The following is a 15654-nucleotide window of genomic DNA, read 5'->3' as shown; positions in this document are numbered from 1 at the left end:
CCTAATAACAAAGTTATCCTGTCCTTTGAAGCTTTAAAGCCAGGCATTGACTTCTCTCTAGCTATGAAAGTCCTAGGTGGCATCTTCTTCCAAAAGAAGGCTGTTTTTGTCTATACTGAAAAGCTGTTTAGTGTAGCCACCTTCATGAGTTTTAGCCAGATCTTCTGGATTACTTGCTACAGCTTCTCTATCAGCACCTGCTGTGTCACCTGGCACGGTTCTGTTATGGAGATGGCTTCTTTCCTTAAACCTCATGAACCAACCTTGGCTAACTTTCAACTTTTCTTCTGAGGCTTCCTCACCTCTTTGAGCCTTCATAGAATTGGAGAAAGTTAGGGCTTTGCTCTGGGTTAGGATTTGGCCCAAGGAAATGTTGTGGCTGGTTTGATCTATCCAGACCACTCAAACTTTCTCCCTATCACCAATAAGGCTCTTTTGCTTTCTAATCATTTTTTTCCCTTTATAAAAATTAATGACTTTTTTTCTGATCATTAATGTCCCTCAAGAACTTTTCCGTTGTATTCACAACTTGGCTAACTGTTGTGCATAAAAGGCCCAGCTTTTAGCCTGTGTTGCCTTTTGACATGCCTTCCTAAGCTTAATCATTTCTAGCTTTTCATTTGAAGTGAGAGATGACCGACTCTTCGTTCCCTTAAACACTTGGAGGCCACGGTTTAATAATTCAGAATTATTAGCTGGCTGAATTTCAATATCGTTATGTCTCATGGAATAGGGAGGCCTGAGAAGAAGGAAGATATGGGGGAATGGCTGGTGGGTGGAAAGTCAGAACACACAACATTTATTAATTGAGTTCACTGTCTTATGTGGGCATGGTTCATGGATCCCCGGAACAATTCCAATAGCAGCATCAAGGGTCATTGATCACAAGCATAATATTCATGAAAAAGTTTGAAATATTACTAGTATTGGCAAAACGTGACCCAAAGCCATGAACTGAGCCAATGCAGTCAGACAAATGGTGCCGACAGACCTGCTGGATGCAGGGTTGTTATAAACCTTCAATTCCTAAGAAACTCCGTATCTGCAAGGTGCAATAAAATGAAGTGCAGTAAAATGAGGTATGCCTGTAAACAGTTAAAAAACTGGCACAGATGAACACAGCAAGGCGCTAAGGAAGCAGTTCCACCCCCAGGGGTTGGGGGAATCCGGAGTGGGGTCAGGGGTTATTGTTAGGGAAAGATTCCCTAGGGGGAGGACATTTGCATGGGAATCAGAGACAAGAATGGGAGCTCCCAGGTGGAGAAAGGGGGACAGTGTTCCAGGCAGAGAGCTGTCTGCAAAAGCCTGAGGGAAGAGGGACAAAGGTCTGGTAAAGGGCCCCTGTAACAGGGGGCAGGGCCACCAAAGGGAGAGTTTGGGGATGAGGCTGAACAGGACACCAGGGGCCAGATTCCCCAGGCCCTTTTTTGACGTTGTCCTGAGCTGGGAAGGATTTCAGAGGAGTGACATGATCAAGATACGCCTTCTGGAAAGTTCGCGCTAGCCAGAGTCCGGAGAGTGGATGCCCAGGGACCAGGCGAGGCAGGAAAATCTGCTTGCAGGTTACGAGAATAGTCCAGACAAGGGACACTGGGGCCTTAGATCTGGGTAGGGGGGAGAATTTGGAAGCCTGTAGGGCATTAGATGGACTCAGGTTTGGAACTGGACCAGGGTGTGCAAGTGGTGTCAGTCAGTAATGAGTCCCTGGGCATTGAATCCCAGACTGGATGGGTGCTGGGGCCCCCTTGCTGTGAGAGAGAACCCTGTGGGCAGCATGGTTGAGGTGGCAAAGTGTGTGTGTGTGTGTGTGTGTGTGTGTGTGTGTGTGTGTGTAAATTGTGAGCTCCTCTTTTGGTTGCTTTAATAGAAGAAAGTGAGAAAAGTATAATTCTTTGCTTTGATTGGCAATAAAATACTAGTAACTGAGCATATTAGGTATAAGGAGACAGGTTTCCAATTTTTTATCTCCTGCTTTTGTGCAGCCTTTGGAGTTGATTGACCACGTGGTTCCCCTGCATCCTCCCATTGAATCTCTTACACACCCTGCAGGCAAGCAGTATTATTATCACAGAGGGAAACCGAGGCTCAGAGAGGTCAGGGGGCATGGCCAGGACCCCAAACAGGGCCAGAATCTGTGTTAGCATCAGCCCCCTCCTTCTCCAGCATTTGCTGAGCGCCAAGTGTGTGCTGGGCACATTCCCAGGTGCCAGGGAGCGCTGGGCTTAGTCTGGAGGGTGGGTTGGGTAGTAAGATGTCCTCCCTTCCTCTGTCACCTCTTTCTCTGGGCAGGACAGAGCACACCAAGCTGAGCTGCAGCCCTCAGCAGTTCTCCCCCTGCCTCTGGGTGCGTGGTGCGTGGGTGTTCTGGCGGCTGCCAACCTGGCAGGTCTTAAGCGCTCCTGTCCCCAGTGGCTCCAGCCCTGGCCTGGGGTGGGCTCAGAGCTGCTGCTCCTGTTCTCAGGGGACTTGCCCCTTCTCCTCTCTGGACCATCTACCCCCTTCCCCAGCCCTCCCCTCTGCTATGTGTGGACTGAAAGGCAGGGTATAGAGCCATCTGGAGTCTGGGCAGCCTTGGACATCTACCCTTGAGCTGAAGGTCCAATCTTCCTCAGCTGACGTGGGCAGCTGGCTCCTGGGTTAGTGTCCTTGGCCCTGTCCCCCTCTAGTCTGATTCATGCCTCTTTGCTCTCAGGCCACAAGCTGTAGCCAAGCCAGGGTGGGCAGAGTCTGGGAGTGAGTGGGTTTCACTGGTGCTGAGACTGGTTGTCTACACTGGGCTTGAGTGGCTAGAAAAGGCACCAGCATCAAGTCTTTGTGCTGAGGCTGGATGAGTCAGGAACTTGCTCCCCAGTGGCCCCTCAGCCAGAAGCTGTCTAGGGGACCAGAAGCTTTGGGATTACGGGCTTGCCTGCGGGCTATGGCAGTGATGGTACCTCGGGGGCTCTGAACACCCCCTTGCATTCCTGATTTATGCAGTGCCTCCGGCAAGTGCTTTTTCCTCTCTGTCTTTGTCAGACGTCTGAGGAATTCACTCCTCTCCACCACCTCCTCCATCCCCAGGCTCAGCACTGCCCTTGGAGGTCTGCAGAGAGGGTCTCTCAAGACCTCCTTCTAGGGCTCATACTTTAGTCTGTATTCCAGGCAATTCGTTTCCTGTATAGATGTAAATATTACAAGTTGGGATGATTTTATAAACTCTGCCTTCACAAGATCTCAGCCAGGCCCAGGTCTTGATTTCAAGTCCTAGAACAGAAGTATGAGAATTTGGAAATGAGGTGTTCAACTGGTGACCTTTTTTAGATGGGGGAACTGAAGCATAAAGGGGGAGGTGTGTGACCCAAGACCCCACAGCCAGGATACGGTAGAGCCCATTCCCAGTCCTGCAACCCACTCCCTCCCCTGCAGGACAAGGGCCTTTTACCCTTCCTAAAGCTCACCTCTTTGCAGCAACCTGTGCGCACTAACCACTCATCATTTATCATCACCGCATGATGTCGGCTGCTGCTCAGCTCAGAGAGGCTAGTGGCCCGATCCTGGGTGGACAGGTAAGAGCTGATGCCTTTGGGCATGCGCTGGGCCCAGGCTCTCCTCTGTGTGGGGTGACATGTAAAATCAGTGCCTCCTCCTGACTGCCTGTGAGGAAGGGGTGTCTCTCTCATCTCTGTGATATGCAGAACAAGGATTTGGGGCCCGCAAGTCTGGCTCTGACAAGATGGTCTTAACTCTTATGTGATGCTGCTTCTGAGGCAGGACGGCTGGTTTCCCAGAAGCCAGAGTTGTGGAGGGGAACTTGGGGTCCTCGGACAATACAAGAGGTCCATCTCATTGGGAAGGGCTGATGCACAGGAAAAACCACTTGCCCCCTTTCCTGATGGTGTCACACTGCACGTAGGTGCATTGTGTTCTCAACCATTTTCCCTGCAGCAGGCTTGGCCTGCCTTGTAATCCTGCCCTGCCCAGTAATTTAGAAGAATAGCAGTAATGATGACGACTAGAGCCGGTTGGATCTGCAGGGAGAGTCCTAGGAGGCAAACTGTAATTATCTGAATTAGACTCTGGGGGGGACTTGAGTTTTACAACCTGATGTTTTCTGCCACAGAAAGTAGTGTTGCTAATGTCTCTTTTTGTTAAGGGTGTGTCTTGCAGCGAAGGGCCTCATGGCTAATTTCCAGGTGATTCCTAAAATGGCATTCTTCGCGGGAACCTCCTAAGGGAGTTCACTGTAGCTCAGAATGGTGACGGTTGATAGAGTGCCTTCTGGAAACTTCCGAGCATTCTCATTTGTGAAGGAAATGTTTAGGCTTTCTCCTAAATCACATTCCCCTTAAGAAGCAAATAGTTCTTGCATATTCCTTAAATAACTCACTCCTTCAACTTCCCCACAAGTTTTTTTTTTTTCCCCTCACTTGGTGCATTTCCACAAAGCTTTTCTTTTTTTTTTAGTGGGTTTCATGGCCTTTCCCAAGTGTCCTGCTACCTCAGGACAAGAGGGAACCCAGGACACTTAGGGCAGCTGAGCAGACTAAGTACCTTCCCCGCCTACCCACCCACACCTGCTCCTGAGCCTCCCACAGGGTTTGCTGCAGGGCGACTCAGTGAAATTGCAAGTAGCAGGCAGGGGTTGAATCTGGGCTTTGTAGTTAGGCAGGCTTGTGTTTAAATCTAGGCTTTGTCGTGGTGTTTGTGGAGCCTTGTGCGAGTTATTTGTAACTGCTGGAAGGCGTGAACTGTGAGCCCCCACATGGCACAGAGGACTTGCCTGAGCACCGTGTTAAGAAACTTCAGCCTGGCTTCCGCCTGCCCTAGGCTGTGTCCCTGAAAGTGATCCCAGTTCCCATGCTGAGCTTCTGCTCAAGGAAGTGCGTTTCTATCAAATTGCAAAATGTGCATTGTCCCAACCCACTTTGCCAAACCATTTCTAGCAATTCTCCACTCATACCCCTTCTGTAACTTTCCATTTTCCCATATCCCCAGGTCCCTTTTTTATACCCCTTTTGATATCCCCATAGTCCTTTCCTTTTGTTCTATCTCTGTTCTCCCTTTAAGAACCTCAGTTACCTTTGTCTTAGCTGGAGTTGAGCTCAGTTTATCTTGCAGTCTCTCTCCTCTGTGGCAATAGTCTAAATGAAACCTGTCTTTCTGCCTTTAACACGTGTCTGGTGCTGTTTTTCTTTGACAAAGTCTCAGCCTCCAATCCTGTAAAATGGAGATACCAATATTCCTTATTTTACTATATACTACTCTATGATTATGACTATACCGACAGTCACACATCATGGGCCATTAGGATTATTCCCCAAGTGACTACCCCATTTGTTAAATGTGCAAATATCAATGGTGTATAATAAACAGGAAAAATAAAAAAAAGCTCACCCCAAGTACTCAAAAGCTAAAGGGGCAGTAGAAAGTCTTCTCATTTACCTGCTGAGGAGGATGAGGGTATCTTAAAAGTGTGAACAATGTATACAAGGCAGACTTGTGGAAGGGGGATGGAGGGGACTGGGATGAAAGTGGGGGTTAATATAGCAGAAAAGAAGGGGGGAAATGTGGGATTAGGTTGTAAAGGGCCCTTATACCAGAGGGAGGTGCTTTGACTCCATCCTTGAGCCAACAGGAGGGCTGAAGTCCTAGGTGGGCTTTGCTTGCTTGGACCCGGCTCCCTGGTACAGGGGCTGCTGGGGTGTGGGGAGCAGGTTGGGCAGCTGATAGGAAGAATCTAGCTGACAGCCAACCACAGGGCAGGAATTTGAGTACATCAAAATTAAGATCTCTGGTTGAGTCACCAGGGACAAAGTTAACAGATGACAGAACAGGAGATGATATAACTAGACTATGTAAGAAAATCCTCAAGTCAACAGGAAAAAGATGGTAACTCCTAACAAAATGGGAATGGGATAGGAACCGAAGAAGAAGAATCTAGAAGATGTAGAAGAATTCCCTGCCCCAACTAATAAACATGCAAAGAGGTACTTAATATTAGTAATCAGATGAAAATTAAACAAGATGACCCCTCATATCTATTAGAAAGCTGGATAATGCTGTGTGTGGTGGGGATGGAGGTTCAGGCACCTGTGTGCACAGCTGCAAGGGGGTTAGGATGGAGAGAAGCCGCCAGAGGATGTCTACCTTGGGAGCCAGCTGGTACCTGGAGGTCTGAACAAAGATGTTCATTGCAGCGTTGTTTAGCTTGGTAGGGAGTCTGGCACAATGCCGTGGATGCATGTGAACTACAATGGCCCAATTAGAGGAAACAGGTTGACATACCTCAGCAACACAGCTAGGTCTTGAGAACATAGTGAGAACTCCAGGAAGCAGAAGGAAACAGTAAACGATGCACTTATGCAAATTAAAAATAGACACACAAATATATACAGCTTGTAGGGAATGTGTACAAAAGACTATATATTAAAATAGTTGCCAATAAGCAGGGAGGAGGTGAGTGGAGGTGGGGAATGGAGCTAAAGGGAACAAATCAATAATTAGAGTGGAGGCTTGCAGGGGCTGTGGTGCTCACATTCCCTGGGCGGAAGAGTGTGCTGATTTCAGCACACCTGAGGTTAAACAAGCAAAAAAGGCCATCCCTTTAAGGAAAAGGATTACCTTTTGTTTCTGTGTGTGCATTACTGGGGCCTGGCAAGATGCCATCACATACTTAAATAATTAAGGATGCCCAGTGATGGTTATCCTGTGTTCAAAGTTCTTGCTTTGAAAGTTCAACCCATTGGAGTGTTAGGACAACTATGTGAATTAGTTGGAAAATGGAGGCATTTTTCAGAAAGTGGGGAGGCTCAGATGGGTCAAGTGATTTGCCTGGAGCCACACAGCTGGGGAGTGGAACTCTCAACCCATGTGCAGGGTCTCAGGTCACCCGGCTGTCTCACTGCACCAAAGCGGAAACTGTGGCTTCTTTGAGGAAATAAGAACAGAAAATGTCACTTGGCTGGGACTTTTTTTCTTACATGCACGTTTCTGTTTCCACTGATTTCTTTGCATTTAGATTTTGTTGTTGAGGGAGAAATTTTCTTATTTACTAGACATCCTAACTCAATGGTTGTTAGCTTGCCAACATGCTGGAGAGAGCTTCACAGAGCCACTAGGAGATATTTTAACTTAGAAGTATCTTTATTATTATTTTTTCTTATTTCCAAAACAATTCACACACCAGGGAAACCCTCCTTTCTCCTACCATCCAGAGATTACCACCATTAGGAGTTTGACTTAATTTCTCCTAGATCTTTTTATTTCTTCCCCAAGAAATGAAATGCAGAATTTCCTTCTGCAGGGAGAAAAAAGAAGCAAAATGTGTAACTGGGTTAGAGTCGTGGTGATGGTAATTCTGAAAAGATGGGTCCAGTTCCGCCAAGAGGGAGGGTGTGTCTCTTGAGGCTGGAGAGTTTGTTGACGTCGCCCTCACAAAACAGCCTTACACTTTCTGACACATCTGGACTCTGTGGCCAGAAGCTGGTTTCCCTGGAGGGCAGGGGTCTCAATAGCCAGACACACGTGAAGTCAGAACGGTCCGGGAAGCTGGGAGTTCGCCTGAAGAGAATTTTAGTCTTCAGACTTGTTATAAATTTAGCTCAGCTTCTAAGAAGCATTCCCATCAAAGAGAGATTCCCGGTTGCAGTGAAGTGGGTTTCCGGTGGGATTTCTCTTGTGTAGTTGACTAGGCACGGTCGTTTCTAGGCACGGGCACAACAGATCCTCTATTTGACGATTTGATGAGTGGCGACTTATGTGGTATTACGGACATCTGTTGTTTTCAGATTTTGCCTACCAGGCATCCATACCCTATTTTTTCTGGTACTTACTCCCATTTTGTCTTCTGACTCACCACCTGTACTGGGTTGAATAGTGTCCATTCTTCCCCAGCCCACCCTGTCCCAAATCATGTCCACTTGGAAACTTAGAATGTGACTTCATTTGGAAATAGGTTCTTCGCAAATGTGTGGTGTGCCTTTAAGGTGGGGACGTACTCTATCAGGGTGGGCTGTGCCTTAAATCCGGTGACTGGTGTTGTTATAAAAAGGCCATATGAAGACACAGGGAAATAAAGAGAAGAAAATGGAGGGAGATTGGAGGGCTTTGGTTATGAGGGAAAAATCACTGGGGTCTGCTGGTACCAGCATCCCGGAGAGAGGCGCGGGCTGGATCTTTCCTCAGCCTCCGGAAGAGAACAACTCTGCTGACACCTTGATCTTGGACGTTTGGCCTCCAGAACTGTGGGAGAATAAATTTCTGTCGTCTAAGCGACCCAGTTTGTGGTCTTCTTTATCACAGCTCTAGAAAACGAACCCGCCACTCTCCTATGGTGTAGACGTGTTTGGAGGGCGGGGCCCCATCCCTGCCTCCAGGAAGGCATGTCGCCCAGGACTGAGGGGGTTGTGGTAATGCACTCAGGGACAGGGAGAGCCCTCAACCTGGGCCAGGAAGAATCAGCCCTGGAACTTCTTCTTCTAGAATGTTCCGGGAAGAACATCTCTGCCAAGTCTGTCAACCTGGAGCTACTGGAGCTTATTTTTGGCACCACACACAGAGAGCCTGGCTAACGAAGAGAGACAAGTTCTTAACAGTTTCACTTGAGTACCTAGATCCAGCCGTGCTTGAACCCCACCAGACTGTCAAGGAAGGGAGCCAGAATAACCTTTTATAGCTGGTTTGAGTTGGGGTTCTTATCGCTTGTATCTGGAGGTTCCTGACTAGTAAGTGTGATTTAGAGACAGGCGTTTATGCTCATGGTCTTTGAATGGATTTTCCCAGAAGCCCCTGGGTGACCCTGTTGATTTGTTGTTACGTTTTCTCTGGGAAGATCGGAGGAAAGAGATCTAACATAGGAAAAAGGAAACATTTTTTGAGAGGTACCTACTTGCTAACAACAAAGCCTTCCCAAGTCTTGTTGCCCATACGAGGCATTTCTGAGGCTCCAAGAGCCATTGATTTTAAAACCTATGCTGTCACATGGCCTCTCGGAAGTCATAGTGTTGCCGGGCCCCAAACTGTCCCCAACATCCTCTCTCTCGCTTTATTTACAGAAGGCACAGCCTGGGGGTACCTCCGGCTTCACCCCTTGCTCACTCAGGAGCCTCAGCCCAAAGGAGTAGCTACTGATTATGACTCTGACTTGGAGATGAAGAAACTGAGGCTCAGAGTATTAAATACCTTCCTCGGCGCTGTGCGGTCAGGGGAGGTCTTCACACCTAGGTGTGCTGCATCCTTGCTATTCAAAATGTGATACGTGGGTCATCAGTCGGCCTAAGAAATGGTCACTGCCTGTTGTCACAACTCCTGACAAAGCTGCACCTGATTTTGCATTAGAATGACCTCCCCACCCTCTCCCACATGTAGCCATTATAATTCAGAGCACTTATCTCTCCAGGGTAGCCCCACAGGTGGGGATATCCCCAAGCTGGGTGCCCGGCAGGGCCAGGCTCCCCATACAAGCTGGCCTGTATTATGGAAAAGGAAGGGGGTCTCTGGTGCCTGGGGTTGCTGACTGAGGGGCCAGGCAGCCTGGGAAGGGAAGGGGGCACCCCTGGCCCTCCCCGTGGGGCTGGGCCAGCAGAGACCTCTGCAGCCTAGCTGGGCACACTGAAGGCCTGCAGAGCACCCCTTCTCTGCTGCTGCAGGGTTCGCCCAGCCCGCCTTGGGCCTGCACCCTCGCCACCTGGGTCCAGCTGGAGAACCTGCTGTTTCCCCACCCGGGATTATGCCCAGAGAGCTTCCCACAGCAGCTCTGCGAATTCCTGTCTAAGCCACTCTGGGAACAAAGACCACGCAGAAGGTCCAGGGAGGGGTAAAAGCGAGGGCCGCATCTGTCACAAGAAACGTGGGAACAGCTCTTGGCTGGGAGCAAAGGGAGATACTCGGTCACTGACTGGCTTGGACGCTCCATGGCTGAGGTCCTCTTCATGACAGGTGGGGCAGCTGTGGCTGGTATTTAACTGAAGTCGCTGCTCATGGGCTCTGTCCTTCATCCTGTCAAATGATGCTGTTATAGTCCGTCTGCAATAGACTGGGGAACCAGCTCTGAACACGGAAGTGGCCGTCACACAGACCAGGGTTCACATTCCGGGCATCTGGCGCTTTCTCCTGTTCTGTCCAGGGACAGTCCCTGCTGTCGCGGAGTGGTGGTAGGCAGCTAAGTACAAAGGGGTAGTTCCCTGGATGTTGACATTTTTGTGGATGAGGGGGAGGGCAGTTGATTTTGTTAAAGCAATCTGTGATCCATTTCTAACAGGCGTCCAGGGGTGGCCGCTGCTGATCTAGGGAGCACGCTTTGAGGAGTGAGGGGCCGGGGCCCAGCACACTTTGAATAAGTGATCCCAGAAAAGTCACATACCTCCCTGGGCACCTGTTGCCTTGCTTGTCAAGGGGGTGTTAAGAGCATTCCCGGGAGCCATCACATCACCGCCGTCAGCAATTACCAGCGGAGCACCCTTGCTCTGAAGCTTTGGTTTTCAGCCCTGGCTTCACCTTTTGATGTAACAGTTTGAGGGGTCTGCGTGTGGGGATAGTTGAGGCTCCTTAGGGATTTCTATGTGCAGTGGAGAACCACGCCTCTGGAGGCAGCTCTGGTGGAATAAATGGCAAAAATCCCCATCATTTTTGAGTTCTGGTGCTTCTCTAAGCATGGTTTATGCACCCGTGCTGCCTGACAACTCTTTGTAATTGGTTGACAAGAGAAGTTCAGATATTGAGAGTGTTCAGGAGTTTCTGTAGCATCTCCTTCCTCCACACTGCCAGTTCTCAGGACTTGGCCCACATGTTTGGAACCAGAATCATTTTACCAAGATTTCGAGGTGACTCGTGTGCACATTAATGTTTGAATGGGGCTGTTCCAAGTAATCTTCCTGAGGAATAGATTCAAACACTGTGTCCATCCTACAGGTTCATATTTAAAGACTTTTGGAAACAAGAGAATTTGTAGGTGTCCGACTTTGGTTTTAGATTGGCAAACTCCTATGTATCCTTCAAAACCTTGTTCAACATCTTCCTCTTGATTACACTTTTCCTGAGCCTCCCAGATAATCTCTCCTCCTCACTGTTTCATCACATAGAAACATCTAACATTGCATCTGTCACACTGCCTAACAAACATCTGCTTACAGGCTAGTCTCATCTCTTAGGTTATGAGTAACAGACATGACAGCCCCCTGCAGGGAGGAGGGCAATGATGATAACAGCACAGGTGCTAATGATGATGTCATTTCCCTCTGACTGGGTCTGATACAGGGCCTGAGGGCCGAGTGGTGCTATGGTCATTCTGGATCCCCGGCACCCAGTTCTTCACCAGGCACCATCAGGAACTCAGCAGTTTGTTGAGTTCCACCGAAAGCAAGTTCCTCCTCGCGTCTCCCATGGCCACGTAGGGAAAGCACAGAGAATGTGTCAGCGTGCTTTATTTTCTTTCAGAAGCTCATGTCGTTGGTTCCAGCTTAGCTGAATATTCATTTCCAGAAGGGGAATTCCTCTTTCTTGCCAGTGTTGGCTTCAAAGAGTTTCCCAGGGGCCACAGCCAGCTCTCCTCACCTGCCTCACAGCTGGGGACTCCGCATCACCCTGTTCTCACCTGGGATGTATGCATGCTCTGCTCCCCATTTTTTATTGTGGAGAATCTGTTGGAACTCTGGGCTCCTCACCCCAGCGTGAAAGCCATTTTGGGGTGAAAGCAATTCTAATGTGGGTGAAAAACAGCTAATTTTCATGGAAAATTGGAAGCAAGTATGAAAAATGTTAGGTGTTTCTGTGAACCCTCAAAAATATGTTTTTTCTCTCTTGCTTTTTTTTTTTGTTCTTGGTAGGAGTTGTGCCGTATAGCGTGTCTAGTGTTGACTAGCATTCCTGCCTCATCCAAGACCACATTTGCTTCTGAGGATTTTAGACCAAAGAAGTCCCACTGAGAGTTGAGACTGAGGAGCAGATGGCACTCTGGAGTAGAGAATATTTTCATTTTTGTGTAAATAGTCTAGTTTTCTTTCTTAGAAGTTTACATTCGTCAATTATTATGTAATTCTTTGGATATTTATTAAACAACTATTATGTACCTGCCTGAGGGTTTCAAACATGACTACAAGTTCAAGTATGGGACTGGGAAGAAAGGGTTCCTGGAAGAGAGGATAGTTATGCAAAGGCTCAGCTGTTCTATCAGACTTAGGTTTAACTGTCTGAAAGAGAAAACCAAACAAGTGGCTTAAGCTAAATGAAGGTTTACTCCTCTTGTAAAGAAGTCCAAAAGCAGGCAATTTAGGGCTGATATGGAGGTAACTCCTCACTTCCTGCATTGGCCATCCTCGACATGTGACTTCTATCCTCAAGGTCACAATATGGCTGCTGGAGCTCCAGCCAGGATGTCTGTGTTCCAAGCAAAGAGAAGGGAGAGAGAAAAGGGGTAAGCATGGTTTTATTCCTCCTATCTAAATCAGCTCCAGAGAAAGAGACTGCTCGCTCTCTGCCTGGATTCAAGGGAGGCAGTAAAATACAGTCTTTCAGCTGACCACATTGCAGCCCTAATAAATCCCAAGGTCTATTATTAAGGAGGAAAGGAGAACGGGTGCTGGGTAGGCTGCTGTGGTGTGCTTGGAGGAACATCCAGTTCTTGATTCTTGGTATTGCCAGAGCCTAGGGTGCCAGAGGGCATGTGGTGGGAGGAGCATGGAGCTGACTTGCTGGGCAGCAGCAGTTCAGGGCAAAGGAAGGCACTGGGAAATCCAGGTCCCTGAGGTGGGGAGAGAAAGTTCAGGGAAGTGGCAGCCCTTGGGCTGAGGCTGCCTGGCAGAGTCCACGGCCCTGGAGGGTCCTAGTGTCCTCCCTCCCTCCGTTCCCTTCTGCCTGTTGCCTCTTTCCTCGTTTTCTCTCCCATTCTCCATGTTACTCCCCCTTTTTCCTTCTCATTTTTTTTTGGCCTGTCTTCATGGTGTACAGGAACTGAGTAGGTTGGAGGCAGGAGAGGTGAAGACTCTCTAGCCAGAGGTGGGGATGAGTGGAGGGTGAGCCAGAGAGTGCTAGGGGCAGGTTTCTGTAGACGGGGAAAGCCTATGAGACAGGCTAGAGATATGCGCTTAGATGTGGTAGGGAACAGAGATACGGCATTGGTTCTGGGCCGTGGAGTGACATGAGAAATGCAGATTTAAGAAAATAAGTCTGTTGGGAACGATGCCTTCTTGAAATTGCACTTAAATTGCATACTCTTGGCTCAGAGGGAAGAAGCCATCATATAAAATCTGCTATTGCATCTTTAGTGAGTGATACTGCCAAGGACTTTGTTCCCTGGGGTCTCTCATTGCCCCTCTGTGAAATCCCAGAGGAGGCATTTCTTAATGTAGAACTGGGGGAAAAAGAAAATGGCTTCCCTTGAGGAGTTTGTAGTTTTCTTCTCCATTAATTAAATGTGTAGAGCCCATCTGACTTCCTTTATGTCATGGCTTCCAGGAAACACTGAGGCCAATGGCTAGACTGTGTCCCTTTTCTACTAGTATTTCAGTTGCTTCATTGGATGTGTTTCCTTGTGTGAAACATGGCAGGAAATGCAGTTATGTTAAATAGGTGAGAAGAGGTATGCATGTGGCATAGCTGAGCTGATGGGTGCCGGGGAGGCTTGGTGGGCGGTGGGGCTGCCTGGCAACAATTGTCGTGGCCAAGGTGGATGGTGGGGTGGTGACAGACGGAGGGAAATTTGGGTGAGTTCCAGAGAAGCTGGAGGAGGACTCATAGCAGGGCACCGGACAGTATCAGTTTCACAAAGGCGAGGGGAGCAGGTGGCTGGGGACGTCCAGATGCGTGCGCGCCAGTTGGCACAGCTGTCAACTCCGCACCAGGATGGAGACTGCAGGCACCTAGGCCGGGCTTTTCCTGAACTCTTTCAATTTCTATCACTGATCTTTTCGATCTGTAACCATACTCTTTAAAAAGAGGCTCACTTGCATTTATTCTAAAAGAATCCAAAAAGCTACTTTGAGGGACAGTCATTGGTCACCGTGGTACCTTTCAGAGGACATATTAAGTTACTAAGAGTGCTCGACCGGGGCGGTTCTTTGACCTATAGAGTGACGTAGGTACTAGGGATCTTGATACCATTTAAGGGCCTTTATCACGGTGGTTGGAATACATGTCACAAGAGCACTTTGGTTGAGTGTAAGTTTCATGACCCAGGACTGAATGGCCGCACGCCCCCCAGTGTGTCTTACGCCCAGTGGCTGACCCCAGCTCACCCCTCCAAACCGACTCTATCCCCCACTGACCCATTTATTAATTAACCACCCAATCAGTTAAATGGTTTCTTCCATGCACCTCTACTCAGTATCTTTTACTTTTCAGGCCCAGGGTTCAGTGTTAAGAAATTCAGAGAACACTAAAGTTTTATGTCCTCTAGGGCTCAGATATTTGGCTCCTTGTAGTTCTGGGCTGTCCACCCATTCTTTGGTCCTCCATATAAGCATTCCTTTCTTAAACACTTTCTCCACACAATAAAATATTACTGAGCCAGACTCTGTGCTGATGTTGGAGAGAAGATTAAAGACATCATTTCTGTCTTCATGAAGCTCACCTTTTAGCCTAGCATTTCTCAATGGGCAGAGCTGTTCGCATTTTTGAGTAAAATGTATTTGTGACCTGGGCTGGTCCATGCATCACAGGACATTTATTACCCCTGGTCCCACTCTCTAAATGCCTGCAGCATCCCCTCTTCCCATTACAACAAAAAATGCCCCTGTGTGTTCTTGTTATTAATTGATAACCTGTTGTTTAGATAAAGTGTGGTGGAGTCTGTGATTGGCTCTTGTAATTTTCCTCCTATATTATTAAGTCTGGAAGACAACAAACTATATTTATCAGGTTCACTTGCATGCTGGGTGTATGAGTTTATACGGGCTGTCATAACAAAATAACACAGTCGGGGTGGCTTAAACAACAGAAATTTATTTTCTTACACTTCTGACCCCTGGAAAGACAAGATCCAGGGGTTGGCAGGTTTGGGTTCTCCTGGGGCCTCTCTTCCTGGCTTGCATGGCCACCTTCTTGCTGTGTCCTCACATAGCCTTTTCTCTGTGTGCACGTCCCTGGTGTCAATTCCTCTCAGAAGGACACCGGTCATACTGGATTAGGATCCTACACTAATGATCTCATTTAACCTTAATTACCAGTAGAAAGCCTCTTTCTTCAAATGCAGTCACCTTGGGAGTTAGGGGTTCACCGTAGGAACTTTAGGGGAACACAGTTTCATCTAAACATGAAGTGAGGCATGTAACCTGCTGGGTCTAACAGATGCATCTGCTTGAGATCCGGATGCTGGTGTGAGCAAGCGGAGGTGGTGAGTTTAGGCAGGTATTCTGGCAAGTATGGCAGTGGAGTTACCTGCTCTTCTAGCGCCACTGTGAGCGTTTAACATCCAGGCTAGTATCGCGGGTGCCGATTGTTGGACGGTAGTGTCAGTGGAGTCTCCCTAGAGGAGACCCATGGTGTGGCTGGCTGTTATCCCTGCTGGGTGGCACCCTGTCATTCTCTGTTCCTCCTAAAGATTCCATGCATTATCCAATATCCTTTTATACATCATCTTTTTGCTTAAACTACCTAGAGCGGATTTGGTCATTTGCAACTGAGACCTCTAACCAATACAGGGAGAAGATCCCCAAATAATAATGTGGTAAATTCTAGGTAGAG

The 15654-nt window shown here is 48.2% G+C and overlaps 1 long non-coding RNA gene across 1 annotated transcript in view; it reads left to right on the top strand.

The window, feature by feature from the left end:
- The first annotated feature begins 3531 nt into the window (after positions 1-3531).
- LOC130681467 (uncharacterized) overlaps positions 3532-15654 on the top strand; it is a 126857-nt gene continuing 114734 nt past the window's right edge. Inside the window, exon 1 of the long non-coding RNA XR_008994645.1 lies at positions 3532-3545. This is a non-coding gene — a long non-coding RNA (uncharacterized LOC130681467). The remainder of the gene's footprint in view (positions 3546-15654) is intronic.

This window comes from Manis pentadactyla, chromosome 18, assembly GCF_030020395.1.
Source record: "Manis pentadactyla isolate mManPen7 chromosome 18, mManPen7.hap1, whole genome shotgun sequence".
In the NCBI taxonomy this organism is placed as follows: Eukaryota; Metazoa; Chordata; class Mammalia; order Pholidota; family Manidae; genus Manis; species Manis pentadactyla.
The sequence above is the reverse complement of the archived record's forward strand: the minus strand, read 5'-3'. Positions and strand labels throughout refer to the sequence as shown.